This window comes from Eurosta solidaginis, chromosome 1 (genome assembly GCF_040869045.1).
Source record: "Eurosta solidaginis isolate ZX-2024a chromosome 1, ASM4086904v1, whole genome shotgun sequence".
Lineage (NCBI taxonomy): Eukaryota > Metazoa > Arthropoda > Insecta > Diptera > Tephritidae > Eurosta > Eurosta solidaginis.
The window spans coordinates 282,973,891-282,988,467 of record NC_090319.1 but is presented as its reverse complement, the minus strand read 5'-3'; the positions used below and the strand labels follow the sequence as shown (position 1 = coordinate 282,988,467).

The 14,577-nt window shown below is 31.7% G+C and overlaps 1 protein-coding gene across 1 annotated transcript in view; it reads left to right on the top strand.

Annotated features, from left to right (window-relative positions):
* The window catches only part of zfh1 (Zn finger homeodomain 1), a 128,453-nt gene that overhangs the window by 110,167 nt on the left and 3,709 nt on the right, over positions 1-14,577 (top strand). The gene's annotated exons all lie outside the window — the stretch shown is intronic.

The following is a 14,577-nucleotide window of genomic DNA, read 5'->3' as shown; positions in this document are numbered from 1 at the left end:
TTTATTTCCGTTTTCTCAAAAAAATTAAATTTTCGATTACATCTGTTTACATAAAACGCGCGATATATGTATATGTGTACCTTTGTACTTTTGTATTTATCTTTGTATATTTATTTTGTTATTCTAATGTGTCCAGACTGAAGCCTGACGCAGCTGACTGAATGAGGGCTAGACAAGTGAACAAAACGCTAAGTAAAAGTCCCCAAATTTTAAAAAATAAACAATTTCATTTTATACAATTTTATGTATTATAAATAAACAACGATATTAAATTTGAGGTTCATGTATAAGTTATGTAAGGGCTATATTAGATTGTGTGGTAGAGGTTGAAGTAGTCAAGATAGTTAGTGCTCTGTTGTGACACCTATGTATATAGGAATATAACTGGAAGTTCATTTGCATATGGTTCCTGAAAATACTGATCACGGCTTCCCCTAAAAGTTCGTAGAGATCCGATGAAACCCCCGACAGTGAACGGTTAAATTAAAATTGCGTTAATTATTATTTTTTGAAAACCACAACCGAATTCTCTGGCGCAACAAAGCGCGCAAAATCAACCAAAAATGGTTTTATAGATTATATTAATTGGTAGGGACTGCATTTTAGTATTTAATTTTTCGTAAACATAAATAAAGCATCAACTATTATTATATTATAATTTTTTTTTTTTTCAAAGATCGTTGCCATATAAAATATGCACACATAAAGATAAAACGAAAAAGAGCAGCGGCAAGTAAAACCACATAAATTTGGTAAAATTGTTTAAGATAGTTTAGTTATGGAAGATAAAAATTAAATATTTATTTGTATATTAATACAAGGAATTCGTTTTAATAAACACACATGTGTATGTCCGAGTGAATTATTGAGGAATTTCTCACTTGGCCACCTTCCAATAACGACAATAAAACGTAGATAAAGTATTAATATAAAAATTTTTATCACATCCTTTGACTTCTTTTATATTTTATATTATTTAATTTTGTTTAGGTTAATTTTATTTTATTTTTATTTTGATGCATTAAAATTTATATTTATTTACATATTTTGTGATAATAAATGCAGTGTTGATTAAGTTTTAGTTTCGGTTTTGTTATGTAAATAGACATTTCAAATATTTTTCAATTAATTTTTGGTCTGTTTTTATTTTTATATATTTCTTATTTTTTAATTTTTTTTTTAAGTTTTCATGGTGTATTTTATTTCCCGCCATTTTCTTTTATTTCAATATATTTTATCTCCTTAATTTTAATTTCTATAATTTTGTTACATTTGTAAATTTTTATGAGTTTAATATACCTTTCACGATAATTTTTTGTTCATATTAAATTATTATGCTTTGTTAAGACAGAAAAAACTGAAAAGACTTAAAAATTCTGACTCACATTATAGCTATTTACCTCCTGCTAAAGTTTCATCAAATTTCTTTGTGTTTTTAAATTATAAATTTTACACTCCACGAGCTGAGATTCGAACTCGAGTCGTCACATTTCTAATCCAGCAGGCCTACCGTTAAACCTAATTGACATATAACGAGATTATCTTCATTTTCGTACTTAGGTTAGGTTGAACTGGCCGGTGAGGACCTCACATAGACTGAATAAGTTCGTAGTGTTACCAGAAGTTTGTTTTAACGACCAAACTGAAAAACCTATCAAAAACCAGGACATATGTTATAAAATAACTCCGTCCTCTTGGCAAATACTAGAAGCTTCCTAGGATTTAAGCCACTTGCTGCTTCTAGATCTGACAGCTGTATCACTCCTAATAGCTGGAGTCTTAGCCTGACAAGCGCAGGGCAAGAGCACAGAACGTGCTCGATTGTTTCCTCTTCCAGCCCGCACTTCCTACATCTGCTATCACTGACCAAGCCTAATTTAAAGGCATTTGACGCCAGAAGGCAGTGTCCACTCAGAATACCCGTCATGAGTCTACAGTCCTCTCTTTTTAATGATAGAAGCAACTTTGTTAGACTAAGGTTGTAAGACCTGCACATAATCTTCAACACTTTACAGTCCCGTCTTTGAACCCACGCCTTTCCTGCTTGGTCGATCATGTGCACTTTTCGTACTTAACTCCTAATCGTTAGTTAAATGACTAGATTTACAATATAAATTTTTCCCTCCTATAATTAGTATTTTCCATAGACAAAGTACCATCTCTAAGGTGTAATCTCTAAATGGAAGCACGAAATAAAATAGAACCGTGAAAATTTGACAGCTAATAATCTAATTCCTAGGGATGGGATATTTGTATACAAACGCGTAGATTATCTATTGCGGGTTTATTGTAGATTAGTGCAGGTGTAAACGTGGTCTTAGGCTATGACTATCATTTTATATATGCTGCCTAATAAAGTTTTTCTGTTTTTTATTGTTGCTGTTGTTATTTTTATTTCGTTTCATTGGCTTGATGCAGTAAAGCTGATATAAATAAATGTAAGGCGCGATAACCTCCGCAGAGATTTTAAGCCGAGCTTCTCTTCCAATTTGCGTCGTGCTCCTTTTTTAATTTTTTCCTACAAATTGGCCGGACGGGACGTACTTGTTTTATGCCGACTCCGAACGGCATCTGCAAAACAGATGAGTTTTCACTGAGAGCTTTTCATGGCAGAAATACACTCGGAGTGTGCCGAGGGCGACCCCCTTTTAGAAAAATTTTCTTCTAATTGAAAAAATTTGTTTCTAAAATTTTGATGTTGCTGATATACTTTTATATTTATTATTATACTGTTTTTATTGTGGTGTACCTTTATTTATTTTATTAAATTTTAAATTATTTTATTTTGTTTATTTCTAGTTTGTTTTATTTAGTTTTATTTTATTTTAATTCAATAGTTGTTGTTGTTGTTGTTGTAGCGATAAGGTTGCTCCCCGAAGGCTTTGGGGAGTGTTACCGATGTGATGGTCCTTTGCCGGATACAGATCCGGTACGCTCCGGTACCACAGCACCATTAAGGTACTAGCCCGACCATCTCGGGAACGATTTATGTGGCCACATTAAACCTTCAGGCCATCCCCTCCCTCCCCACCCCAAGTTCCATGAGGAGCTTGGGGTCGCCAGAGCCTCGTCTGTTAGTGAAACAGGATTCGCCGCGGATAGGTGAGGTTGACAATTGGGTTTGGAGAAGCTATATATTGCGCTGGCAACCTGAAGGGTTGCGCTACACACCCCTTGAATCTGGTATTTTAGTCGCCTCTTACGACAGGCATACCTACCGCGGGTATATTCTGACCCCCTTACCCGCTGGGGGGTTAATTCAATAGTTAAAATTTTTTGTATAACATACTCCAGTTCCTTTTTTCAATCTATTTTATTTTACTTAATTGTTTTATTCCTTTTTAATTTGATTTCCATTTATTTAAATTTATTTTATTTTGTCCTTTTGTTTTTGTATGTTATTTCATATAAATTTGTGTTATTTTATTTTACTAACATTTTTTTTTATTTTTTATAAAATTTTTTATTTAAATTAATATTTTTGTAACTTTTTTAGTTTAAAGTGTTAAAATTTTTTTATGACATACTCCAGTACTTTCATGTGCTGTCTTTGTAGCTTCTGTCATATTAAATTTAACGACAGCGTGACTAATTCTCACTTCAATTAGCAGTTCCTACATTTAAAGCATATGTACATTCATATATATCTACTTACACATTACAACAAAGCTTTTTAGTAAAATGAAATTGCAACTATGAACGCTTCCGCCAACTCTCCATTTGGCTACTTAAAAAAAAAAAAACATGTTAAGCAGTCATTAAATTGAGCTGTTAAAAAACTACAAAAAGCATTTCTAGGTATGTGCAAATATATTTACATACAATTTTTTTTTTTTCTTAAATATAAGCCATTTCATGCAGGCGTACACAATCACGCTCTCGAGCGAACATTTGTCAAACATTTAGCAACAAAAAGCGAAAAAAAAACATTATAACTCATAATAATAATGGTTAATAGTATAAAACAATTTCAAATGCAAATATTTTTATTAAAATTACTTTTGCTATTAACTGAGAAAAAAACTACAGACGCCACATGATTGTCGTCATGCTGGTCATGATCACCAAAATAAACAATCACTTGATGGACCAATGAACCAGGGCGCAACATTAAAACTACTTCAAAGGCAAATAGATGTGTGTATATAGCGACAAATTACTATATACTTACAAACGTGCATAGATATTTGAACATACATTTGAATTAAGTACATAAATATACTTTTATCAAAATTATCCATCCCATTTTCCAGCTCATCATTACTACATATATGTTCACGTATACTCATAGGCGCGCACAGTGTAACGAATGCGGCAAAAATATCCGAAAAAAGTTAGGTAGGGAAACTCAACATACTGTTAACTGTTAGTTTCAGTCGGCAACAAATATTCCAGCTAAAAAGAAAGTAAAATATATGTAATTTTTTAATTCTTGATTTTTATCCCTCAACACCATAAAATTGTGTATTCTTCATTCTCCAGATAATGGTCACCTCCTTCATAAAAAATGAGTTATTTTAATAACTCCACCCACTATCTTATGCGGGGCAGCATATGTTAATTTTTCACGATAATATTTAAAATTTATTCTATCCACGTTAAATAACAACGGCCGTGTTTTTTACATTTATGTACATCTACACTTGCGAGTTAATAAAAACGCTTATCATCACATAGATTATCTTTAGGGGAGTAAAAACCTCCTCCGAAACGGCTTTTCCGGAATAGCGGACACCTCTGTTGGTCATGGTATATAACCTATAGCTGAATCGGTTGCGATGAATCATGGACACACACACTTTTCGGTCATAGAAGTGGAGAATAGTATCGACATAAAATAGAGAGACACATTTCGGTTGCAACTGAGCATAATGCATACTGAAATTTAGCACTACTAATATTATGCGCAACAATTTCTTAAGTGTAGATAAAGTTACATACTTAGCAGGTCATATAAAGTTTAAGTGCATAGGTATATGCATGTAAAAAGCAACACAGCTAATGTTTTGTCAACTCGTAGTTCACTTACTACTTTTTGTCTGTAGCTCATATGGGGGCGTTACACTGTGCGTCGCCTCATTCACGTTGCTGATGAGCTATTCAGCTGAAATATGATTCACACTTTCAATTAAGGCAACCGCCAGGCTAGAGGTTTGAGCAAGCAAAATAAAAACGACTACAGAATATTTATGTATATGTGAAATGGATATACATATAAGAGAGTAAATTACATGTAATTATAATGTGAGTAAGAATTTAATTGAAATAGCTAAAGCCATTTAAACGAAGCCGGACACAGTGTATAGATTTACAATATACACCCAATTTATTTTTACACCTCCAATGAATTGGGGTCACCGACTGGCGCGCATATGCAGCTGGACATACATAGATCTACATACCTACCTACATGCGTAAGTATTTGTTTCCAGCAGCCTTATGACAGTTACGGCGTAATAGCTGCCAATTTACTTATGGCTTTGAATGATAATAATGGTGAGTCACATTCTTAAGAGTAAACATAATGCTGCGATTGCAAAACAAATTTGCCTCTAACCTTTAGTGGCCTTTCACGTCAAGTGCTCCCACTCGAAAAACTTCATATCTCAAAAAACAACGAAAGCTTGCCATTGTGGGGTACGCTACCTGTGCAAAAGCAGTGACCAAAACAAGAGAGGATTGCGATGATACAAGTTGTCGAAAATTAGCCTTTTTTTCAAATTTCAGAGCCGGCTCGATTTTTTAGTATTCTCCACATAGAGCCTATGTATTTCCTTGTACAACGGAAATTCGTATGGGTGTTTATTAATTTTATTGCCTTTAGAAAGGAGTCAAAAATCTGAAATTTTTGAATGATGCATACTATCGGATTCCCCCACTCAATATCTACCGATTTATATAGTCTATTAAATATTAGTGTCACTACTCTCCCAGAGAGTGCTTCATAAAACCTAAATATTACATTGGCCCATAAGGCAAAGTCAATAAGTTTTTCGCGTTTTCACTTGTATCGGTTTACTGCGCAATCTGGAGTGCATTGCATTTATTTTGCTGGAAAATATGTTACCCTCATGTTGCACTCTCAAACTCTAACCTTTGAACTAAGTCACCTGGCGCTTTGTAAAATGGCTGAATTTGTAGGTAAATCTGCCCCGTTTTTTATTCAGTGGGAAATATTTTATGAAAGGCAGGCACAAACGTACGTAAGAGCTGAGAAGAACATACAGGGCGACATTATTTACAGAAAAGAAAACGTCTTTGGAAACTAAACATGAGTTCCATGAGGGTGTGTATAATTTTATTCGCTTTAGCACCTCACACCCAAAACCACTAAATCTGCATAGACAAAATGAGTAACAAAAAACTTACACTCTGTTTATTATTGCGAAAATTTCATTAAAATTAGCACCTCTCCCAATATTCCTCCCACTTTTAAAGCATTATTTGCGCCAAAAACCAGGGGCTGAAACTGTTATTCCTTTTATAATATAATTCCTTGCAAAAATATTAATTTTGGAATTTAAATATATTTGGATCAAGATAAAAATTATTTTCGGCTTTTTATTTTTTGAGTCCGATAGAACTAGTTAAACTCGGACTTTTAAAAATAAAAGTCCGGAAATAAAAGTTAAATCCGGACTTTTATTTTTTAAGGCCAAAATAAAAGTTCCGCTTAATAACAAAGAAACGGCTGATCCGAAATAAAAAAAAATTTAATTCGGATAAGCAGTTTCTTTGTTATCAAGCGGGACTTTTATTTTGTCCTTAAAAAATAAAAGTCAGGATTTAACTTTTATTTCCGGACTTTTATTTTTAAAAGTCCGAGTTTAACTAGTTCTATCGGACTCAAAAAATAAAAATACAGATTTTACTTTTATATGTGGACTTTTATGGAAAAAGTTCGAAAAATAAAAATGATGCATGATTCAACATGATATTGCTATAGGGATACCTCGGAACTCAAACATTTTCACCTAGAACAATTTTTTAACCAAGACTTTTTCGACTCCGAAAAAAAAAAATTATTATTTTCCGTCCCTGCCAAAAACACTTCATGATCAACATCATCCACATTATTATCTGTGTTATGTGACTTTGACTATGTAGTATTTGTGTGTGTGTGTTTTTTGATTGTCATGTCATTACTTCTAACTTAGGTACGACAACGCTACTTGCACTTGCACTTTCCCATCAATTGGCGTTCTTCGACATCTTTCAACACATAGCTTTAACCAAATCTTCCTCTCCTCAAGCAACACCTTTGCATTAGCTTCACAGCCACTACCCCACCACTTGCACGCACCACACATTTATCGTTTATAATTTTGTTTATTATTGTTTCGTTCTGCTTTGCTTAGTGTCAATTTTACTGTTGTTCTAATTTACTCTTTGTTGTTGTTGTGTGTTTTTGTTGTTCGTTTTATTGATGCACTTTGTGTCGATCACAAATTTCTTCTTTTTTTTTTTGTTGTTATTTTAAAAAGTGTTTTCATATGCATCCACTTGTTGGTATATTTGATGTTTACTTTTGTTTTTATTATTTGTTATTGTTTTTTTCTTAATTTTATTTTGTTATTGTTTTGGTTATTGCTGTCGTTTGAGACGGAATATCAAAGTGCACACATTCTTCAAAAATTAGCATCTACTACAAGCTACTATTACAAATTTGTCGTTTTTGCACTCGAAGGTGTGTTAAAAATGCCACACGCCAAGCAAATAATTACATTCCACTATATTTTATGGACTGCACTTGCTTTTGAGATCGTTTTATAGTGCGCGGGAAAAGTAATTGTGTGATCTAAATTTTTTTTTTTTCTTTTGTAATTTTTAGTGATCTATTTGTACATTCATATAAAAAATGTGCTTGAGTTCGGATTGATTGCGGAATGTTTTTTTTTTTTTTTGGATAATTGCAAACTATTTAAGAATCGTTTTGGAGCCATTTCCGGATTATTTTCGGGACTATTTCGTTACTGTTTCAAACTTTTTGGAAACTATTTCCGATATAATTTCAATCATATCAGAACTATTTCGTTGCGATCGTTTGAGGATCTTATTGGGATGATTTCAGTACTGTTTCGGGATCCATTTGGTATTATTCTGGGAAGATTTCAGAACCACATTCCGGTTTATTCCAGGACTATTTCATTATTCTGAGATGGAATCATTTCAGAATCACATTAGGGATAGCTCCAGCGCTATTTCAGGATCACATTTGAATATTCGTGGAATAGTACCTTAACAGCTCCGACACATAAGTAGTTTTTCATATAGATGAGTTTAACACATGCTTATGCATTATGAGTAGATTGCATGTATTTTTATGGAGAATGGTAGAATGAGCGACACTAGCGTCATCTGATATTGAAAAGTAGCCAACTCCCCAATTTTGTTCCAAGCAAATCATATGAAGAAGAATTTGACATTTGCTTTGGCTAAGGGTGTTGGCACACTTGGCAAGTGAAATTATTTTTCCAACTGGTTGGTAAATTTTCTAACATTTTTCACAATTAAAAACTGCAATGTTACAATCGAATACGACACAAAATATGTTAGCAAGTATTTTTGTTGTATAGAGAGAATGTTTACAACAGTGCTTCGCGAAATTTTGTATGTGAATGGGCAAGGCGTAATAAACTTCAATTGCCAAGTCTGAAGTTCCTTCATATTTACAAACGCAACATCTTGGTTGATTGTGGCGATGTTATTGGAATGCATAAGCTTGTGTTAAACGCATCTATATGAAAAATGCCGTTGTGCCACCGCCTTAAATATTCGTGATAATTTTTCGATCTTTTCCAGACTATTTAAGAGAAATTCGAGACTACTCCATCGTCGTTCCGGAATTATTTGCGGGATAATTTGGTAATTTCTGTACTATTTCGGCATTATTTTCCCGATCATTTTGAGACTGCTGCAGGATAGATTTTTTGGAACAATTAAATACTATTTCGATTTTTTTTAAATATTATTCCATGATTATTTAGTAACTGATTCGGGACTATTCCAGAATCAATTCGGAATCATTTGCGGAATAATTTCCAAGTAATTTCTGTACTATTTCAGCATTATTTTCCAAATCGTTTCAAGCCTACCTCAGGATATATTTTTCGACCATTTCAAGACTTTTTTGGGTTCACTTTGGTATTATGTTCGAGATAAATATTTGTGTTAAGAGACCCCAAATTCGTTTGAATTCTCATTATTCAGTAAAATTCTTGAACAGACAGAATGATGGCAATTGCCTGTCTACATAGAGCAGTTACTAAGATTATTCTTCGTGATGCATAGAGTAATTCACACTGTCAGCATAACGAGAAGGCGTTCTAGTAAAGTGTGGTGTTTGTCTAGTTTAAGTTCCCTCTTGGAGCAATTGTCAAAATTTGCCTGTAGGGAAATTTTCCCTTCTTCTTGGGATCTTATATGGACCCACATGCATATACAGCAGCAAACAGAAAATAAGGAACGACCATTTTTATGAAATTTCTTCAATTAAATTCTTCTCTTTGTATTCGTTACATTTTCATCGATTTTTAGAACTTATTCGTAACGGTTTTTGAGATTGGTTTGGTTTCAGTTCCGAAATTCATAGAAATTTTTTTAAATATGGAAAATAAGAAAAAAGAGAACTTAATTGACGAAATTTGATAAAAATTGCTCCTGCTATATTTCTGTTCGCTGCCGTATTAATTTTTTTAATGAACGTTTATGAAGAATGTGCCTTATGATTTTTACCTTCCCCTTCTTGTATTTTTTGGTTTTTTATTCAATTAGCTTTTTATCTTAGTTCTATTTTATGCAATCATCAACATCATCTCTGTCCCTTCAAAACCGATGAGCGCACCTTGCAGTCAGTCATTAGCTACATCCGCTCCATTAACATCCAACAACACCAATATGTGGCGGGAGTTCTCCACTCCATTTCACTCTTCATGCATATAACCAATTAACAATTTCAAGTTTATCCCACCCTACAAAAGCATGTCAGAAACCTCATAACAGATAAACGGTATTTTACTTCCAACAATTTTTTTTTTTTTTAAAGTACCTAATGTTATTATTTTTAATAAAAAAAAGCGCGTAAAACTAAAATTTAAAAAAAAATAGTCTGAAAGAGTTGATTAAACAAAAACATATCCACATTCTACTGTAGCTTGAGAGCTATTGCCAGCAGTCTCCCTTAACTCTCACTTTTTAACTTTTTTCATTATACCCCACCTGCCTTCACATTCCATTCTATTCCATACACCAGCTAATTCAGCTGCTAGTGTAACTCAATTGGAGTGCATAAAGATATACATAAATATGTATGTATGTATATGGATACTCTACATAGCGAACTCATCACTTGGCAGACAGGCTGTGTGGGATCTCCAGGAAATCATGTCATTTACCTTTGCATAAGCGGTCGTTACGCTGTGTACCAATAATGGATGAGGGTACCTATATACATAAATAGGTACACACATGGCATTTGTGTAAATTTTTGGAGTAAAGTGGCTCAGTACTCGTCTAGCAGCGTAAAAGGAAACCATAACAACTGTCATGGGAATGATATTTTCTCTATATTTTGACACCTTAAACTTTGCTCTCATTATTCATTAGTTGCGTTGCATTACAACAAGGGGATATGGGAAGAAATAGGAAAAAAAAAGAGGTATTGAGGTATTACAAGTGTGCTGTTTAAAAAAAATGAGTTTCGAGGCTGATTTTAGATGATCTACACTTAAATAGTAGATTAGAAATTATCTCCTAACTCCAAGTTTATATAATGACATTATCTTCATTATCTTACTTAATCCTAACTAGATTTCCCCTATACATTTTCCCACGATAATTGATTATTATAAGTAAGATAAAAAAGAAACGTCAAAAAAAAGCGTAAGCAACACATAAATTTGAAGCTGTAGAAGGCGCATCGACGAACACAAGTGGGAGGTGTAAAACTGGCGATAGGTATTTCACCAAGGGTAATTCTTCGATCTGAAATAGCCCCTTAGTGTGTCTCAACTATAGTTAAGCGTTCGATATCTGCACTGTCTTGGGCCTAGTTTATACAAAAGCAGATTATCTTCACGTTCTTTCTTAATTTATGACTGTCACGTTTAACCTTTTTAGTTATGTCAATTTTGCTTTTGAAAAATGCCAAGAATCCGTCAATTGCGCACCGCACTGGATATTTTTCCGGATTTGCATTTTGTAGCTTCAAAAACGCATATCCCTTGGAGTAACATTTTAAGGAAATTTTTTTTTGAAAAGCAATGCCGAAAGCTCAGCTAAACAAATGTTAAAATCTGGTGCCATCTAAGGAAAAGCTTCATAGCTTTCTCAAGCAGTCCTTCACTGGCTTTAGATGTTTATAAATCCTGTGGCTTCTCGTTGGCTAGTAGTTGTAACTGTAAGCAAATGCTTAAGTTAGTTTAGGATGTTTTAAGAAATAGGAGCGTCTTCCAGAAGTACGTATGATTAGTTTCTGGTAGGTATTTACATACAATCTTACTCTTAAAAATTTTCCAAATTGAGCAAATTGGAATGAAGATATTGGTTGAATTATAGACGAACATTTTTTTTAAAGCTGTACATAAAAGCTTGAGATAAAAAAAAAAGTAACATTAATTGCAAATTAAAGCCACTCGCAGTAGAAAGGCTCTGCTGGAAAATTACGTTTTTTGTTCCTTATTCGAAACATCTTTAGGCTACTTTGGAAGAACCTCAGACAATCAACTAGCAAGTACATGTCATCAAATTTATTCATCGAAAATTTTATTTTTTATTTCGGAAATTAGAATTTAAAATTTATGTAAAAGATCTGAAACCTTAAAAAATCCCAATAACTATAAAATTATAGAAACACTATTCTTCGATGCGAAAATTGTTAATATGATAATCAAATTTGCAACGCTGCGCATTTTTAAATAATTTCATTGAATTTTCACTCTCTACTTTCCATCTATTTTTCTCTCTTCGTCTGTTTTTACATTGGTTAATTTTTCCCAAGTGTTTAATTAATTGTTATTGTTTAACATAGTATGCTTATCTACCTGCTTTTGTCAAAAGAACAAGAAAAACAAGAACCAGTTTTTAAGAATAATTTAAAAAGTTAATGGTTAAGCACAAGAGTGTTAAGAAATGGGAATTTTGGTTTTGCAAAATAACACCTTTATCTTTGAAAGAGTAAATATACATACGTATAAAGTTTATTTCGATTTAAAAAAATATTCTTGTGCGTTGTGTGGTGTTTCGACGGATGTGTGGTGCATTTTTAATGCCGATCGATCTTTTTACTGCAAGATTTTAAGTTGTGTATTTTGTCATAAGTTATTTTGAATATCATATTACAAGGTTAAATGAGCGTTTTGTTAGATATTATGGTTCCATAGTCAATTTAAGAAGGCATGGCTGGTGTGATGTAATAGAACGTAAATATAGTAAAGCCGTTGTTTTGCCTCTGTAGAAAAAGAGGCCTCTAAATAGTTAAGCCCCTCGAACTTATATTGACCGCATCAGACTTTTCTAGTTCTCATTTAAATTATATGGGAAACTTCGATTTCGAATCTTCTGAATCGTTTAACTATTTAACAAGATAATATGAGTAAATCGTTTGATATATTTTTGAAAAGGGTTGAGTGCTCTAGAAAATAGCTGAAATATAATCCTCACCAAGCCTCATGGTTCAATAACTAAGCTTAAATTGGCTTGGAGGAAAAACTTAAATAACTAACATGAAAAACTTAAATTTACTTACAATATTTAATAGTTTCAACGGAAATGCTCCAAAAGCAATAGTTAATTCTAAATGCTGGCTCAACAAAACAATCGTCAATTGATTAAATCCAAACAATTTAATTTCAAATAGGCAAACCTTAACAACTAAAATTGGCATGGGAAGGTGCTTATCAGTAAATTGATATTTTCAAATCACAAATAGTTTTATTGCTATTAAAAGATAAACGTCATCAAAATATTCTACTTATAGGCTATGTCTACGCTTTTTTCTAAAAAGTAGCAAAAAATAGACTACACGTGCCGTTTATTTGGTACAAATAAGAAATTGTTTACTCCACCTAAAACTGTTCTTTCCTCAAACAAGTATATGAAGACCTTTTCGCCTGTCTGTCATGTTATCGCTTTATCAGTTTGTCATAAATCAAAACTTAAAACTGATGGAAAAAAACTGCTTCCGTAAGTGACATCTTTGACGCTTTGCTTTTTTTTCATTGTTTGTGTGAGGTTTTTACACTTTATTGCGGCTTTTTCAATTGTTTTATAACATTTTATTTTCAAAAACAACTTTTCGATAATATTTATTTTAAATTTTTCTCCAGTTTTTAATTTCACAAAGTTTCTTATTTTCTAACCGCTATAAAATAAGTTTAAATTAAAACACATTGTATTTCAAAAAATTTAGAATTTCATAATAAAAAAAAAAAGCCAAGTTATTTTATTTTCAAGTTTTTATTTAATAACATATTTTTAATTTCTGAAATAATATTTTTTTCTAAAATTAGTTGTCAATTAAGGTTAAAAAACAACTTTTTGTGGAATTTATCTTTTTTAAATCAAAAAAAAGTCTACGAGAAAATATCGAAACAGCTGTCGCCTTGTCCGTGCTGATGACACGTTGTTTAAATTTTTCCCAAATTATTAAATAAAAAAAGAGAAAATATTTTGTCCAACAAAAGAAAAACATATTTAAATTGTATTAAATTTTAGCTTCTTTTGTGTTTTAAATAAAAAATAGTAATAAAAAAATTCAGAAACTTAAAAAAATTTCCAGATAAAGTGACTGTATTTTTGTTCTGTTTTTAATTCAACAAAATTTATTATGTTCAAGTTTTTAAAAATTTTCAATAATTTTTTTTAATTGAAATATCTTCTACAGTTTTTTTTTAAACTGAGTTAAACAATTTTTTTTGTTATTTTACTTTTCACATTAAAAAAATATATAAAAGGGAATATTTTGTTTAAAAAATTCAATTTTTTTAGTTTTTGATTTGTTTATTATTTTCAAGTTCTTATAAATAAGAAACAAATTATTCAAATGTAATTAAAATTGAAAAAAAAAAAAAAAACAATATACAAACTTGCACCATTGAACGGCGGAAATAAAAATTTGTAGAAAAATATCTGATATAATATATGATAGCTTACAATTTGCTTTAGAACTAAATTCTTTTTTTATTTCAAAGTATTTCAAATGTATTTTTTTTTTTTTTTTTTTGAATTAACAAAAGTCTTAAAATTTAAACTTGTAGGATATTACTTTAGAGATTTAAACAGAAATTATTATTTATTATTGTTGTTGTTAAATTTTATTGAAATGTGGAATATATATATTTTTTTTGTAAGTTTCAAGTACTTGGCCTTAAATAAATTGTTTAATAAAAGTTTGAAATCATAATTAACGATGAGAAACTTTTTATGTATATCCTGGGAATACATTTAAATTGCCTTCTCAGTATTGTCCTACTTTGCACTTGTTAAAAAGATTGATTTCTCCGTTGAAAACTAGATAGTTATTCGTAACAGTCTTCTTTCAGAGATCTCCAATAACTTGCAGGTTTAAATTACTTAAAC